The sequence below is a fragment of the Puma concolor genome, chromosome D2 (assembly GCF_028749965.1).
Source record: "Puma concolor isolate L17-30 chromosome D2, mPumCon1.1.hap2, whole genome shotgun sequence".
NCBI lineage: Eukaryota > Metazoa > Chordata > Mammalia > Carnivora > Felidae > Puma > Puma concolor.
Window position 1 is genome coordinate 56,365,117 of NC_141677.1, and position 18,415 is coordinate 56,383,531.

Consider the following 18,415-nt stretch of genomic DNA (forward strand, 5'->3'; position numbering starts at 1 on the left):
TATTTATTTTTTATTTTATTTATTTTGAGAAAGAGAGAGGGGGAGAGTGCATGTGCAAACAGGGGAGGGGCAGATCCCAAGCAGGCTCTACACTGACAGTGCAGGGCTAGATCCCATGAACCACGAGACCATGACCTGAGCTGAAGTCAAGGTGGGATGCTCAACCAACTGAGCCACCCAGGCGCCCAACCTGAGAAGGTTTTAAAATTTTGTTTCTGGGTTACTTTCAAGTGTCCCGTGCCTGATTTTATTATTTTGATTCACTAAGATTTTATACAAATGTCAAACTTTCTAAATCATATATATTTGACATAAATTCCTAAACATGTGGAGAAAATATACAAAACAAAATAAATGTATCCTAGGATTTTATTCTAGATGAAGTCACATGAAGTCATAATTGGCAGGTCAGCCTAGTTGGCAGCCCAGGAAAGGGATAAGCGGCTTACTAGGATTTATTTACAGGGAAGCAAAAAGATTTTGTTTCAAAGATGGGAAAATAATAGAAATTTTAAACAAAAACATTATTTTGAGGTGGTACAAAGCATTACCATTAGGTACTTTAAAAAATCCTTTAGAGTTTGAATTCAAAGAACGTATTTGCTCCAAATTTAGTGATAAATATCAGTCGTCCTTCAGTTCTTCAAAATGTACAGGAATATTTAATCAATATACATAAATTTCTATAAAAACCTCATAAAATTAATTATTTTATTTGAACTCATAATGTCCTGTGAGCCCTTGGCCTTATTCTCCTTTGAGTTTGGGGATTCAGGAAAATATACATTTATACAGCCTTTGCAATGAATTAAGTGAACACTATTCCCTCCTCATTACTGCACAGGCTGTAATTCATAAATGAGTAAAAACTGCATTTTCTATGAAAAGATGCCCTGAGAAAAGCAAACCGATGGTGGAAATTCAGAGAAGGTAGTGGTTAATGTCCATTCAGTAATAATATAATGTGATATAGGGTTTCATTTTAGTGGCAGAGATTTTAGTAGCTATGTAAATTCGACTACCAAGTATTTGGTCTTTAAAAGTTGGGTATGCAAGCATGTAGACTTTCCAGAATTATGTGAGGAAAACTGTAGCTATAGTCATTATAGCTATAGAATTAGAGGTTTTGAACATTCTAGATCTATCCATCATGAATATAAAATAACTGTCTATGTCTCATTTTAGATAGACCATTGTGTTTTATCAGGGTATGATATTTTTGGTGGATTTTCCCAAATCCTTTTCTGATGATATTTCACATTGTTGTTGGTTGTTCTGGCCACAGCAGAACACTTAGCTGATTATCTCCCAAGAATTGTCTACAACTCTATAAAAATTCCTGTGTCTCCTTCGTGGTTCTAACTGAAAGTACAGCCGTCATCAGACATACTATAAATATAGTTGCGATAATCTCTTTAGTTACATTATCTTACACTTAGCACCTCAAAACTTGAACACTTTTCTGCCTGTTCACACAGTTTCAAAATGTCTTTCAATTATAGTTTATTTTTAGCATTTGTAACTCAGACACATTAAATACTATTTGTGTATTTAGAAGGATGGTATGGTTAATCACCTCCAGAATACTCATCAAAACTTAATGAAGATATCAAATAACATTTTCCCAACTTTGTTAAAATAAAAATCTCTATATATTAACCAATGTTCCTATACTTTTGCTAACTAAAAAACAAAAACAAAAACCAGTTTGATTCCTTGTTTAAAAGTCTATATGCCAGCATTTCAATTTTTACTATACCTCTTCAAGGAACAAAATGTACCACACACTTGATGACAACCAATAACAACGCACAGAAAAGATGTTTGGAAACAATGACCACTGTTATTTATAAGAGTATTTTCCTGAATGCAAAAAATGTTAGCAAAGTATTTTTTCACTGTTAATACCACTCTATATTATGTCAAATTCAGGTCAAACACAATTTTTTAAAAAGCTGTATTTATAATGTGAAGATTTGCTTAATTTGTTCAGCAAATATTTACTGAGCATTTACTACCTGCCAGGCATTGTTCTGGGAAGTGAAGATTTAGAAATGAAACAGACAAGAATGGTTCCCACTTTTCCATTACCAAGAAGCTTGTTTTACCTTGGAGCATTCACATTAAAAAATACATAAACCAGCAGTAAAGTATTAGATTGTCAGAGATGTCACAGAATTGGGGTTGAAAGGAGCTCAGAGATCATCTACTATGTATATATTACCAATTCCAAGAAGCACCTTATTTTACATTTTGATGCTGCGAAAACAGCCACATCTTACAACGTGGTCAGCCCAGGCCGTGCTCAAGGGAGAGCTGTCACTGCCTGCACATGCGTGTCAAAACTCAAGGAACAGGTGTCAGAAGCTTGGAAGACAATATGGGAGACAAGGGTGAAGGCATTCTTAAGGATTCTTGATGATGCAAGATTCAATTAAATACAATAGTTGAAAGTGTTCGTTTCTTATAGGAGAGGAAAATGACATTCAGACAGGTTAAATGACTTGCACTAATTTACAAAGCAGGGTAGGTAGTATGAGTCCAGATTCTGAGTTCTATTCTTATTCTTCTACCAAAGTCTTCAGATATATGCAGAGGAAGGCTCTAGAATATGGTTCCAGTTTTAGGACCATGGGCAAGGAACTTTATCCTCTGACTCAGTTTCTCCATCTGTAAAAAACAGTTTAACAGACCTAATTCATGACATTGTACTAAGTAAGATAATGTACGTACAGGACTTAACAGAGTTTGGCATACGGTAAGTGCCAAAAACTATCTGAGATCAAACTTCACATTTGGTAGGAAATTTAAAGTGACCAATTATCCTACAAATATTGCTCACTATACCAAGCCCACATCTAGTTATTTAACTAAAATACTGAAAATAAATAGACTGGTCAAATATTTGAGCTGATTAATAAAAATTTCCACCTTAACAACGCTTTGTCCAGGTCTATATGGTACTATGCCAAGAACCCAGTAGACTTACCTGCAAAAAACCATACAAAAAATAAGAATTGACACCAACTATGATTATCAAGTTACTAAGGACTCTGATGTATATGAATGCATTTATAAACACAACCTGAAACAACATATATATAAACAAGGAAAGAATATTCAAAATGCATAAACAGTTCATTTATTTTTGCTTTCTATAAAATATTATTACAACCATATATATTAATACTTGTACAAGAACCACAAGTTTTGGAGGTTAAAATGTACCTACCCTAGGAGGACATGATTTGGTCAGAAGAGTGAGAGTACTGTTCATGATCAATATATTCCTTTATATGTTGTAAAGCACTTTCCCATTCATTATCAACTCAGTGCCTTGCATATAGTATATAATTGTAAAAATAAATCCCAGGTGCTTTCTAATGCCATTTGTATTCTGTTCAAACAATAGCATGTTTAGAGAATGGTTAAATATCTACATTTCTTTTTTAAGTCTTTCTGGTCAGCTCTTCTAATTTGGGGAGTTTAAGTGAAAATCTAAATTATAACACACCGTGTTATATAGTCAACCCGCCTTACGTATTAGTTTCTATATTTTTGTTATAAAAATAACATTCTATATGTATATTTCACATCATGAGTTTATTACATTCTGTATGTACATTTCACATCGTGAGTTCATTACATAGTTTCAACTGAGATTCTGAATGCAACAGATATACAGTTAAGCAGTTAAAAAGTAATTTTAATTACTAGGAAATGTTAACCAATCAACTCACATTTGTTCTGGTTTCACCCGGAGACAAAACTGGAGAGAACTAACCTAAACGAATATATCTATATTTAGAATTATTGTATTTGCAGAAGCCTCTCGCAATTAAAGTCTTATCACGAGGTACAATTCCGGTGTCTTTGTGTTTCATCATGACAACTACGCAGTAGCAAAGTGCAACAATTTTCTGAATATTTTAAATATTATTTTATTTTCTTGTACCCGTTAGTGTAAGAATGCTTTTGTTAAGAAATCTCACAAGCTCTAATATGTTATCCAACTTTAAACCTTAAAAGAAAAATAACCCAATATTCAACATGTGAAGTTTCCCTATTAATTCTGAAATTTAAAACTGATATTATTAGTTTGCTTATGTTTGGGATTTTTAAAGACCAATCACATCCCGGATATTATTCGAGGGTCAAAGTCTAAAGCTGAGTATGGTTGGGTCGGCAGGGAACAGCCCGATGGCCAAATGTAAAGCCCCACGGCAAGGTGCATGTCGGGCAAAAAGACCAGGAGCAAGACTCCAACGGGCACGGCAGCTCGAGGGCACTTAGTGGGGCGCCCCAAGCCTCTGCCGCCCCCAATTTTCCTAGCGTGCCCCGCCTCTCTCCGTCCTCGCCTCCGGCCCGCCCCTTCCTCCCGGGCTAGCCCCCGCAGTGCCCGCCCAACTCCAGGACTACGCGGAGAGACAGAAACCAAAACTCGGCACACACGGAAAGCCTAGGTAAGAAACGAGGCCCCACCCTGCCAAGAGGGGCGGCTCATTTAGAAACACTTGGCGGCAAGTTAACAGGAAGCGCGGAGGCACATTTTTTAGGTCTTTTGGTGTACCCTGCCGCCTAGTAATCTCATCTTTTGTCCTTTGACAGGCCTCCTTAAAGCCCCAGCTCTGAGCGCTTTCTGGGCAGCTCTTGACTCGAACTCCACTGCGGCCCCTCAATGATGGCAGCCATGTTAGTTGCATCCGGGTATGTCGAGGAGCCCCGACCAAAGTCTCCCGGAAGTGACGGGAGCGCGGAGGGATTCGCGTTCGGCTGAGGTGAAGGGGCTCCGGAAGCGGGTGCGGTAGAGACGGTGACAGGAAAGGTTGGGTCTTATTCACTACCGAGTTCTTGTATCCAGTTTTATGTTGTCATGTGTTGTGCTCGACATCAGCATTGCCGTGCCATTTAAATCCTTTCTTCCCAACAGGCCCAGGAGGAAGAAATTTTATCCTTTCCATTATGGAGACATTAAGGGTCGCAGAGGGCAAGTGAATTGTCTAAGGTCATTCAGCTTGTATTGGAGCTGGTCTGACCCCCTCAGTTTGGCTGCGGAGCCTGTCTTTTAAATCTCCGTAATGCCTACGTTTCGCAAAATCCCAATCTCTGGTGCTTGCATCCTGGCAGGTAGCTTCGGAAGGGGCGTTCACCTTCAGCTCAGCAACATTTGCCCATGGAATGGTGCCAAGCCACCGTGGTCTTTGCGGTGGACACAGACCGAACTGTGTGCCGGGGTCACCTAAACTAACCCAGTGCCCTGGGATCTCACTTGGTCTCCTACCCCTTGAGTCTGCACATGCAGGGTTCTTGCTGACCTCGACCGCAGGTTAACTGTGGGGATTGGGCACTGACTGTTGGAGCTGGGAAACATTTTAACTCCTGTCGGGCACTTGTAAAGTCAAGACTGTTCAGACCATTCGAGGCCTGTCATCATCGTCCAGTCGGTCTTGATAAAGGACTGGCAGCTATTATTTTGGGTTTTCCACCAAATCAGTTGTTTCTCTTGGTTTCCATTTCTTTAGAATATGACTGAGAACCAGTACTTTGATCTTATGTCAACATTAACTATAACCAGTTTTCAAATACTGAAGTGTGAATAGCCAGTGAGGTCTTTTTTTCTTTTTGCTGTGTTTTGTTTTCTTTTTCTTTTTCTTTTACAGAGAGGCCACCAGGTGGGGAAATAGCCACACACACCCCAACACCTCCTTAGAATGGGAACTCTGAGACCCCTGGGTGTCAAAGGTCCCAGGGGCACCGTGTCCTCAGGGAAGGACAGAGCCCAGTGCTGGATATCATGGGAGCGAGGCAATATTTTTGTAAAAATAAATTATGTATAGAAAAAAGCACTAAACAAATACATCAGAATTAAGAATGATAATATTTGAAGAGTGGCCACTTGATTCTTTTCTTTTCTTTTTATTTTTTGTATCTGCTACAATATCTTTTTAATATAGGGAAATAAACAAATTGACCGCAGCAAATCGTTTTTAATTGCTTGCGATAATGAAGGTAAAGGCATATTGCCAGATTTTGACCAATGACAGTCCTTGACACAAACTACAGGAATTCTGTTAGGAAAAGCATTGGTTTTTGTCAGGATGTTATCAAAACACAGTTTTGGTATTGATGTTTTTCACACACCTTTGTATAAAAATATCCTACAATCAAAGTTTTTCTTCTAAAAGAAAGAGAAGAATTTGGGGCACTTGAAATTCTGGAGAACAAGTATAAAAAGCTATTTTTATTCTGCTTTCTTTGGGGTACACCTTTAAGCTATTTATCAGGTTTAGACTGTGCAAAATAAAGGTTTCATTCTCTATTTCTGCATTCTGCTTCCCACTGTTGCTTTTTAGTGACCTCTCAAGGAGTGCCACAGAAATACAGTGAAAACATAGAAGAATGAGAAGGGATTGGGGAGGAAGAAAATATAAAATGTAGGGGAATAAAGGAAAATGCTGATATTGGGGGATATTGGGGTTGAGGTTGCTTTGTAGTTCCAAGTTAGCATGTAACAACCTTTTTATCTAAGTCTTGGCATAAGACCTGTTGCCCACTCAAATAGATTTGCATATACAATGTTCCCACTCACACATTGAGCACCCACTATGATAATTCTTACCAAAATTTCAGCATTATACTCCTACAAATTAGACATATATTTTGACAAAACGTAGAGTGTTCTGAACAACAAAAAAAGTAAAATGCCATAGATTCCCCTCGGGTTCCCTCTTACCATATCATTCGTTCATCCTGTAATTAGTAGCATAACGATACTGGAGTGGGAGTGTTGCCTGCAGCATTGTAATACAACAACTATGAAACATCAAGTGAGGTCCTGACAAGATGCATGTCTTCAAAGGAAGTATCTTTTAAAAACAAATTTTAATGTTTACTTTTGAGAGAGAGAGAAAGAGACAGAGTGTGAGTGGGGGAGGGCAGAGAGAGAGAGAGGGAGACACGGAATCCAAGGCAGGCCCCAGGCTCTGAGCTGTCAGCACAGAGCTCAATGTAGGGCTCAAACCCACGAACCACGTGATCATGACCTGAGCCGAAGTCAGATGCTTAACTGAATGAGCCACCCAGGCGCCTCTCAAAGGAAATATCTTTATGTTAGTCTGGGCCCTTGGAGAAACAGTTAAGATGAGATTAAGTGCACAAGAATTTGTTAGAGGAAACAGTTGTGAAAGAGGAAGGAGAGAAGGCTGAGAGAGCCATCAGACTGGTGCAAGTCTGAAACTCTGTGAAGGAGGTCGGAGGAGGTTGGTGGAAGTGTCTCAGGCTGCTGAACAGTCTAAGGAAGATTTGGCAAGGCTGTTGGGAATGCTCAAGCTAAAACTGCCATCAGAGGACTCCTCCTAGGAAGGAGTCTACCTTATTATCTATGCTGCATTCAGTCACTGGCTGGAGCAGCCCATGGAAAGCTTGCTCTTTGGTGCAAATGTGGCAGAAGATTTCAGAGGGTAGCCTCTGGGGCCCTTGGTCAGTTTTGCTCCCTGTATTTGGTAACCACAGTCCAAAAACTGGCTTTTCAATTATTGGAGATTGTCACCAATTTCAAGGCTTAGAATATTATAAAAGAGGTGATTTCATGAGGAGTTTTGGAGAGGGCCATTGTTATGCTTCCTCACTCCCCGTCAAGTCTACCGAGTGGGGCTCCAAAGGCACTACTTAGGGAACTTGATATGTCTCCCTTGGGTTTTGAGAAGTACAGTAGTGCCTGACTCACATCTGAGAATCCTAAGGTAGGAGAAATGGGTCAGTGAGAAGTTTGGGCAGAGGAATAAAGAAGAGTTGCTATGTTGGGATCAGCTGTCACTCCCATAGTTTGTCAGGGCAAATGATGTTTGAGTGTTTCTCGTGCACCAAATGTGTACCACATGTGGGAATGAGAGAGCTGGCCTGGGGCTCTTTTGACTCTTGCCCAAGAGGACTTCCTAGAAGAGAAATGGGACTCCAACTGAGAGAGTTTATGTGGTGTGGATTATCAGAAAGTCTGGGGCTATAGAAGGAGCAGAATGGGGGAAATAGAATGCATTGCCCATCTAGGATGGCCAACTTGTCTAAGTTTGCCTGGAACTCTCCATGCTTTAGTACCAAAAGTCCTGAGTCTCAGGAATCCCTCGGTCCCAGGCAACTCAGGATGGTTGGTCATTCTGCATGTCACAGGAGTTGCAGTCAGAAGGCATCCCAGCACGGAACCTCCAAAACCCTCCAAATCACCCATTAGAGTAAGAGGTAAGTTGAAATTTCAGGCAGGTCCCGAATATGAGAAGCCAGCTTATGATTATGTCAGTATTGAAGTGGATATTGTCAGAGGGTAATTGGAAAATGATGCTGAATCAGAACCTTCTTTTCTACACCTTCCCTTTGGAGTGTGTATACGCTGCTCAGGCTGCCATAACAAAATACCACAGACTGGGGCAGCTTATACTACAAAACTATTTCCTCACAGTTCTAGGGGCTGGAAGTCCAAGGTCAAGGTTCTGGGCAATTCAGTTTTTGGTGAGAACTCCCTTCCTAGCTTGCCGATGGCCATCTTCTTGCTATGTCCTCACATGACCTTTCCTCAGTGCCTGTGTGAGAAGGGAGGGAATGGGAGGTATTTTTGGTGTTTCTTTTTATAAAGACACTAATTTATAGGATCAGGGCCCCACCCTTATCTTATTTAACTTTAAGTCTTCAGAGGCCTCATGTCCAAATACAGCAACATTTGGGGTTAGGGCATCAACGTATGAATTTTAAGAGAACAAACATTCAGTATATAGCAGTGTGACTCTATAACACAGAGATACTTTGGGGGAGGGTCATGAAAATATTAGGCCTGCTTCATGCCTCATACCTTTATGGAGAAGATAGGCTATTGTGACTGTAGCCCTGTGTCTTTGCAAGAACAAAAGTAAGTATATTATATTTAGAGCTCGTTTGTAACACTTTTTTAGAGCTCTTCACACATTATTCTAATCATGTCAAGGTAAAGCTGAACCCCTCCAGGGCCTTTTTTTTTTTTTTTTTTCCCCCTGTCTTGTAGAGCAGAGGAATCCTTTTTAGGAAGGATTCCTAAAATCATTTTAGGAAGCAGAGCTAGTTTTTAACTCTTCAAGGCTTTAGTAGTTGGACCTAGGTTCAGCCATGAGCACAGAGTAATAGAAAGCACCAAAATAAAAGTCGTTATGTTTTTAATATGACAAGTTTATTTTTTTCTTTCAAGAAATCTGGTGAAATTATCTTGGGATTAGTATGGTGATTCATGGGGTGAGGATTCCAGGCTCCTCCTACCTTATTGCCCCACTGTGTGTGACTTCCATTTTTCAAAGTAATTTCCTGGTCCAAGATGGCTGCAAGAGCTCCAGTCATTCTAGTGAACAGGAAGGATGGAGACCTACAAAGAACGGCACACCTCTTCCATTTAAGGACAGTTCCCAAAAATTGTACACAAGCTTCTACAAGAGAAGCTGGGAATAGTAATACTTTTTTTCCTAGTGGGTCAGTACCCAGCCAAAAGTTACGAGATTTTATTACTCTAGAACAGAGATCAACAAACTATGGCCCATGGGCCAGTCATGTGTTTTTATAAATAAAATTTTATTGAAATACAACCCTGCCAATTTTACCTATTGTCTATGGATACATGTTTTTTTTTGTTTGTTTTTTTGTTTAAGCACTCTTTATATTTTTAAATTTCAATTCCAGGGTAGGTAACATACAGTGTTATATTAGTTTCAGGTGTATAATAAAGTGATTCAAAAATTCAATATATTACTCAGTGCTCATCAAAATAAGTGTACTCTTAATCCCTTTCACCTTTCACCCACCCCTTCACCAACCTTCCTTCTGGTAACCATCAGTTTGTTCTCTAGTTAAGAGTCTGTTTCTTGGTTTGCCTCTCTCTTCTGCCACCATCCCTCTCAAGCATGATCATTTTTGTTTTGTTTCCTAAATTCCACATGTGAGTAAAATCATATGGTATTTGTCTTTCTCTGACTGACTTATTTTGCTTAGCATTATACTCTGTCTCTATTCGTGTCATTGCAGATGTCAAGATTTCATTCTTTTTTATGGCTGAGTAATATTTCACTCTGTGTGTGTGTGTGTGTGTGTGTGTGTGTGTGTGTGTGTGTGTGTATCTATCTTCCTTCTCCATTCATCAGTTGGTGGACACTTGGGCTGCTTCCATATTTTGGCTATTATAAATAATGCTACTATAAAAATAGGGATGCATGTATCCTTTTGAATTAGTGTTCTTACATTCTTCGGGTAAATACCCAGTAGTGCAGTAAGGTGATTGTTGGATCATAAGGTAGTTCTATGTTTAACTTTTTGGGGAGCCTCCATACTGTTTTCCAGAGTGGCTGCACCAGTTTGCATTCCCACCAACAGCACATGAGTGTTCCTTTTTCTCCACACTCTTGCCAACACCTGTTGGTTCTTGTGTTGTTGATTTCAGCCATTCTGACAGGTATGAGCTGATATCCCATTGTAGTTTTGATTTGCATTTCCCTAATGATAAGTGATGATGAACCTCTTTTCATATGTCTGTTGACCATCTGGATATCTTCTTTGGAGAAATGTCAGTTCATGTCTTCTGCCCATTTTTTAATTGGATGGTTTGTTTTTTGGGTGTTGAGTTTTATAAATTCTTTATATATTTTGTATGGATACATTTTTAAAAAACAGCCTTATTGATATATAATTCACATGCTATAAAATTCACTCATTTAATCTGTACAATTAATTGGCTTTTAGTATCTTCACAGAATCATGTATCTAGCACCCAAATCAATTTAGAACATTTTTATTGCCATGAAAAGAAACCCCACACCATTTAGCTATTGTCTTTGAATTTCCCATTTCTTCCCCCCCACCCAAGACCTAGGCAACTAGTAACAACTTTGTGTCTCTACAGATTTACCTCTTCTAGACTTTTCATATCAATGGAATCCTACAATACGTGGTCCTTTGTGCCTGGCTTCTTTGACTTTGTATAATGTTTTCAAGGTTATTCTATTTGTAGCATATATTAGTACTTCATCAGTACTTCATGTCTTTTCATGGCCAAATAATATTCCATTGTATGGCTATACCCCTTATTGTTTATCCGTTCATCAGTTGATGGACATTTGAGTCGCTTTGAAGAGGCAATAATCCTTTATTCTGTTAAGACTGAAATAAAATAAACCAGCAGGTAGTCTACTCCAATATATTAACAATTTTAAAACATTACCTTATGGATTTTTATGGGACTGACTGGGCAAAAATATTCTGTAAAAATATTGACGATCTAAATAACTGTGATTAAGATTCAACCAAGGTTTATGAGAAATGGTGCAGTACTACAACTATTGCCAGTCCCTATTCAGAGTTACATACAGCTCCCAAATTGTTTGTGGGAGACTTCTCAACAATGCTTAAAGATAAGCTGTTGCCTATAGATTATGTGAACATAAAGACATGAGTGTTCTAGAAGACAGAGTCAGTTACCCTAATGACAATGTAAAAGTTTTCACCATGTATGTCCAACGCTGGAATCTTACATCATTTACATTATTATAAATGTATTCTGTTGAAGTGAGAGAATTCAGAGCCCCGGTCTAAATGTCATGTATGTGCTTTTTTACAAACTGTCTCCATTACTACTTCCTCCTTCACCTAGGACAAACTACAGGAAAGTGCTCTACAGATGGTTCTAAGAAGTCTTCGATGAAGCTAAAGAGAGCAGATTTCTCTAGTGTGTCGCCACCATCCCCCTCTGGAGACTTGGGAAGCAGAAGGATAGCAGTGAGACAGAGTGAAGCTGACATGCATAGAGAAGCTGGGGTAAGAGACCCATGGAAAGAGATCTGACAATTTTTATGTCTTTGTTTCTGGGAGTTTCTGAGACCCAGTATCCTTTCTGTCCTTTCAGTAGTTGTGTGTTCAAGTTTTCCTTTCATTACAAAGGATATCAGACCTTCATATTTTTCTAATAAATCTATCTTTTTCAGACCAGTTTGTTTGTTTGTTTGTTTGAAACCAAAAGACTCAATGCATACATGATTATTGCCATATATATATATGGCAAGAAGTAGGCGGCTTCTCTTTCTTTTAAAAAAAATTTTTTTTTCACATTTTATTTATTTTTGAGAGAGAGAGAGAGAGAGAGAGAGACAGAGCACAAGTGGGGGAGGGGCAGAGAGAGAGAGACACACACACACACACACAGAATCCGAAGCAGGCTCCAGGCTCTGAGCTGTCAGCACAGAGCCTGATGCGGAGCTCAAACCCACGAACCGTGAGATCATGACCTGAGCCGAAGTCAGTTGCTCAACTGACTGAGCCACCCAGGCACCCCGGAGGCTTCTCTTTCTTAACAATTTGTTTAGTATCTTCCCATATTATTTCTAGGCATCTTACACATATGAAATATCCCTTTATATTTACTTTCATTTACATGTGACTGTTTTACTTGGCAGTGTTGTGGAATTCTTTCTATGTTAAGATATATAAAATGTACCCCGTCTTTAAAAAAATTTTTTTTAATGTTGACTCACTCCTGAGAGAGAGCATGAGCAGGAGAGGGGCAGAAAGAGGGAGAAAGAGAATCTGAAGCAGCTTTCATGCTGTCAGCACAAAGCTCGATATGGGCTCAAACCCACAAATTGTGAGATCATGATGTGAACCAAAGTCAGATACTCAACTGACTGAGCAACCCAGGCACCCCATAACCCATCTTTTTAATAGGTGCATAATATTCCATTGCATGGTGTGCCCCAATTTATTTAACCAAATAATTGATGAATATTCAAAGGATATTCCCAATTTCATAAGTATTACAAGACAAAGATGTAAAATTCATTCATCATTTATTAATTCAGCAAATATTATTGTGCCCACACTATGTGCCTCTTTGCCAGGTAAGGTAATTTCTGCAGTTTCTTTTGGTGTGGAGGAGAAGATAAGCAAGTAAACAAATAAATGTGAACTAAATAATTTCACCTACTAGTAAGTTCTGCGAAGAAAAGAAAACGTGGATATTTGATGAAGAATGAAAAGTGTGGATGTAGCACTTCTTTCTGCGGAGGATCTCAGCTGTTTCTAAAGGATGACATTTGGCCTAAATCCTGAGTGATACACAGGAACCAGCCGGGTGAGATCAGGGCAGAGGGAGCACCAGAGCAAATGTCCTAAGGCAGTAAGGATTTGGCACTTTAGAGGAAAACAAATGAGGTCAGTTTATCAATCACAGTTGTTAGTTACAATCAGTAGAAACCAATGTAACAGTTTAAGGAGAAAAAGAATTCACTGAAATATACTAGGCAACCCACAGAATCTCTGGGATGCTCAGAGAACCTATCTTGGAGACTGTCTGACAAGACAAAGTCTCAAAATCCCATCACAGAACTGGTGTAGTGGGGACGTTGGTAGTGTGACTACTGGTTGTAGACGCTATGGCTTGCACCAACGACAATATTACCACTGCTGGCTCTGAAATTCAAACCTACTTGCCACCATCCCCCTACCCTCATTTGCAGTACGTGTCTAATTTAAAGTCTGAACAAGTGACTCACTAATGTAGATCTTATATGTGTATTTTTGCACGTTTATATTGATACTTCTATAGACTCAATTCACAGAAGTATTGGATTTAAACAGAAACACATCAATTCTTTTTCTACTGAATTGTATTCCCTAAAATATGATAGTAATTTACACTCCCACCAACAGTATATGAGTATGCCAGTTTCTTCAAAGCCTCATCAATTCCAGGTTTGTGTTTCAGAGTAGTTTTGTAAAGCTGGACACACCTAGACTTGATTCTGGCTCCATGACTTAGTAATTGTGTGTCAGTGGGCAAATTTGTCCATTCTCTGGGTTTCATTTACCTCGTAATTATAGTATGGAAGTGATAACCATGTTGCTAAGACTGTTAGTTGTCCCCTAATACTCATTCTCCCCTTCTATATTCATAAGACCCCAATTTTTAGTTAGATCCAGAGATGTCCAGTATCAGTACTAAGTTACTAGCTTTTCTTAGTCATAGCCAGCATCAAAATCTGCAGGTGGGTGTCAGCTGTTTGTAAGAAAATACTGGAAATAATAGGCACTTTTTAAATGTATTTATTTTCAGAGAGAGAGCACAAGAGGGGAGAGGCAGAGAGAGAGGGAGAGAGAATCCCAGGCAGGCTCCACATTGACAGAGCAGAGCCCCGTGCAGGGTTAGATCTTACAAACCGTGAGATTATGACCTGAGCTGAAATCCAGAGTTGGACACTTAACTTACTGAGCCACCAGGTGCCCCAATAATGAGGCACTTTTTACAAAAATTATATGTTACAAGCATTCTTTATGATACAGAGGATAACACTGTGTAGAAAACTTCAGATATTTATGCTTCTGAGTTAAGCGATTTAAGAATAATTAGACTCTGAACATGAAGAAAAAATTTAAATATCTTAAATTATTTCTTTTGCTTACATATCTCTTTTATATATTTTTTTATGTATGGACAAAAGTGGCATATAATTCAATTCATGTCTAAATGAATCAAAAAGTTCTACTTCAATAAATACACAATAAAAATTCTAAGTGATAAGAAAGTATTGTCACAATTTAATTGGAAATGTTTTTTGTGGGGCGCCTGGGTGGCGCAGTCGGTTAAGCGTCCGACTTCAGCCAGGTCACGATCTCGCGGTCTGTGAGTTCGAGCCCCGCGTCGGGCTCTGGGCTGATGGCTCGGAGCCTGGAGCCTGCTTCCGATTCTGTGTCTCCCTCTCTCTCTGCCCCTCCCCCGTTCATGCTCTGTCTCTCTCTGTCCCAAAAATAAATAAACGTTGGAAAAAAAAAATTAAAAAAAAAAAAAAAAGGAAATGTTTTTTGTATTCTTAGATTCCATTAAAATATAAACAGTAATGGTTTCAAATGTTAATTGTTACTTTCTTCTACAGTAACAGAACTCTCAAATTTAGTAGGACATAAGACTGCCAAAAATAAAGATTCAGGCTCCATTGCAATTAGGTCACATGACTTAGTCTGGCCAATGAGACATGAATATAAGAGATGTCTGCAGATCTCAAGTCAAGACAGTATGGTACTGGCACAAAAACAGACACATAGATCAATGGAACAGAATACAAAACCCAGAAATGGACCCACAATTATATGGTCAACTAATCTTGGACAAAGCAGGAAAGAATATCCAATGGAAAAAAGACAGTCTCTTCAACAAATGGTGTTGGGAAAACTGGACAGCAACATACAGAAGAATGAAACTAGACCATTTTTTTACACCACACACAGAAATAAATTGAAAATGGATGAAAGACCTAAATGGGAGACAGGAAACCATCAAAATTCTAGAGGAGGACACAGGCAGCAATGTCTTTGACCATGGCTATAGCAACTTCTTACTAGACACATTCTGGAGGCAAGGGAAACAAAAGCAAAAATGAGTTATTGGGACTTCATCAAGATAAAAAGCTTCTGCACAGTGAAGGAAATAATCAATAAAACTAAAAATCAGCCTACAGAATGAGAGAAGATATTTGCAAATGACATAGCTAATAAGGGGTTAGTATCCAAAATCTATAAAAAACTTACCAAATTTAACACCCCAAAAATAAATAATCCAGTTAAGAAATAGGCAAAAGACATAAACAGACATTTTTCCAAAGAAGACATCTAGATGGCTAACAGACACATGAAAAGATGCTCAACATCACTCATCATCAGGCAAATACAAATCAAAACCACAATGAGATCCCACTTCAAACCTGTCTGAATGGCTAAAATTAACAACACAGGAAAAACAGATGTTGGCAAGATGAAGAGAAAGGGGGACACTTACACTGTTGGTGGGAATGCAAACTGGTGCAGCCACTCTGGAAAACAGTATGGAGGTTTCTCAAAAAGTTAAAAACAGAACAACCCTCTGACCCAGCAATTGCACTACTAGGTATTTATACAAAGGATACAAAAATGCTGATTCAAAGGGGCACATGCGTATAGCAGTGCTATCAACAATAGCCAAACTATGGAATGAGCCCAAATGTCTATAGACTGATGAATAGATAAAGAAGAGTTGTATATATATACAATGCAATATTACTCAGCCATTACAAGGAATGAAATCTTGCCATTTGCAACGACATGGACGGAGCTAGAGTGTATTATGCTAAGCGAAATAAGTCAGAGAAAGACACATGATTTCACTCCTATGTGGAATTTAAGAAACAAAACAGATTAATATAGGGGAAGGAAAAAAAAAAAAGGGAAGCAAACCATAAGAGACTTTTAATGACAGAGAACAAATTGAGCGTTGATGGAGGAAAATAGGTGGGGGGATGGGATAAATGGGTGATGGGTATTGAGGAGGGCACTTGTTGTGAGGAACACTGGGTGTTGTATGTAAGTAATGAATCATCATATTGCAACCTGAAACCAATTTTACCATATATGTTAACTAACTAGAATTTAAATAAAAACTTGAAAAGGGGGAAAAAAAGAGGAAAAGTTGTGCCCTTTCCTTCTCCCTCTCCCATCCTTACTGATAAGAATCAAGATATAGTGATGAACCACGTTAGGGCATAAACCAAGGGTAGCAAACTAGAAATGACTGAGCAATGAGACAGAAGGAGTTTAGTTACCTGACACTGTAAGTCACCATACCAATCCTAGATTTCTTAAATCTAGGTTGTTATGTAAGAGAGAAATAAATTGCTGTCAAGTATATACTGTAGTATCTTAGATCTCTATAACAGGAGCTGAACTTACACCCTAATGAATATAGTTCACTTACTTGAATTGTGGTGAATATTATTAAATTAGATAATGTATATAAAATACTTAGTAGAGGCATGTAATAAATGTGTGCTAAAGTAACTTGCCTTAAAGTCTCAAAACAAGCCATGGCAGGTTTTAAAATTTAATTAAATTTCTGTTTTTCCTTTATTTGTGCATTTAGTAAAAACTTACTGAGAATTTACTATATTCCAACTACCATGTTTGACTCTTGGTACAGAATGGAGAACAGATATAATAATATATAGTAATAAAATACAATGAAAAGCCAGGTGCTACAGTATAAGTGTTTACTCTCCAGAAGCTGGTCTTGAGATGAAGCAATATGTCTGATGTTACTGGGTAGAAGTGAGAAGCAACCAAACATAAGAAACTCAGATACCCAAACTGGCAGCCCATCCTCACCCTGCTGCCCATTGTATACCACAGGCAATAACCCTAAGCAACTTGCTTTCATCTCTCCCACCAAGAAGGCTGCACTGAGGACTAGTAGGAAATCACAACTGCAAGGATGAGTTCACGGTCAATTGTCATGAGTTACTTAAGGATTGTAAACTCTGAAAGAAAAACCAAATAAGAAAACTCACACTCAGTGAAAGAACTAATAACGAATAAATAAAATTAATATTCTTAGATAATAAGGTATTTGATACATAAAGCAAGAACAAATGGGTTTTTCAAAAAATACTTACATTTTTAGAAATGAAAAATATAATTGCTGAGAATAAAAGCTCAGTACCTGGGCTGAACAACAGAGTAGACATAGCTGAAGACAGGGGTAGTAAGTTGGTCCATTGGGCAGCAGGAGGGAATGATAATAAGAAAGATAAGAAGAATAGCTTACTATATATATATATATATATATATATATATATATATATATATATATATATATGGCTTACTATCTTCAAAGCATTGTTCTAACCTATTTACTGATCTAAAATTCATATAATTCTCATAATAAGCCTGTCAGGAATGTGCTAGGATTATTCCCATTGTACTGATGAGAGACATATGGCACAAAAGGACTATAACTCATCCAAAGTAACACATCTGGTAAATAGGAGAGCCAAGATTTGAATCCAGGGTCTGGTTTTCAGAGTCCATATTTTAAACTCTAGGCTATACTGGGATGATGGAATGTTTAAATTAAATATTGAGAAACAAAAGATCAATTGAAAAACATTAACATCCATGAAGAATTTCAGGAGGAGAGAATACAGGGAATAGAGGGAAAGAAATAACAAAAGATACGAATCCTTAGATTGAAAGGAGCCTTCCTAGTAGAATAAATAAGACATATTGAACATAGTATGGTGAAGTTTGGACAATTTATAGTGAAATTTTAGAAAATCAAGGATTAAAAAACAATTCTAAGAGAGGAGATCTTAACTGTGCTCGCAAAAAAAAAAAAAAAAAGGAACTACTATTTGAGATTATAATAGAGATGTCAATTACCTTCTTTGTGGTCAACAACTCATAATGGGTACATATATCAAAACATCATGGTGTACACCTTAACTCTATACAATTTGATTTGTGAATTACCCCTCAATAAAGCCTGGAGAAGAAGAGGCAATCCAAAAAGTTATCAGAGATAACCTACAAAAGGAATGAGAATCATTGAGGTCAGATTCTCATC

The 18,415-nt window shown here is 38.2% G+C and overlaps 3 long non-coding RNA genes and 1 other non-coding gene across 5 annotated transcripts in view; 2 read left to right on the top strand and 2 right to left on the bottom strand.

The window, feature by feature from the left end:
• Nucleotides 1–902: 902 nt before the first annotated feature.
• LOC147576093 (uncharacterized) lies at nucleotides 903–4,719 on the bottom strand. Of its 2 annotated transcripts, none has more exons than XR_015241756.1 (3): nucleotides 4,483–4,719; nucleotides 3,741–3,784; nucleotides 903–2,670 (listed from the first exon to the last, which is right to left on the bottom strand). It is a non-coding gene; the product is annotated as an uncharacterized LOC147576093 (long non-coding RNA). The 2 variants fall into 2 exon arrangements; XR_015241757.1 differs by having other exon boundaries at nucleotides 903–2,989.
• On the top strand, nucleotides 4,303–6,325 carry LOC147576094 (uncharacterized). The gene is made up of 2 exons (XR_015241758.1): nucleotides 4,303–4,463; nucleotides 4,609–6,325. It is a non-coding gene; the product is annotated as an uncharacterized LOC147576094 (long non-coding RNA).
• LOC112854908 (small nucleolar RNA SNORD88) lies at nucleotides 5,716–5,804 on the bottom strand. The gene has a single exon (XR_003222988.1). It is a non-coding gene; the product is annotated as a small nucleolar RNA SNORD88 (small nucleolar RNA).
• Nucleotides 6,326–7,968: 1,643 nt separating the features above from the next.
• Nucleotides 7,969–18,415, top strand: part of LOC147576095 (uncharacterized) — a 34,343-nt gene continuing 23,896 nt past the window's right edge. The window contains exon 1 of the long non-coding RNA XR_015241759.1: nucleotides 7,969–11,814. This is a non-coding gene — a long non-coding RNA (uncharacterized LOC147576095). The remainder of the gene's footprint in view (nucleotides 11,815–18,415) is intronic.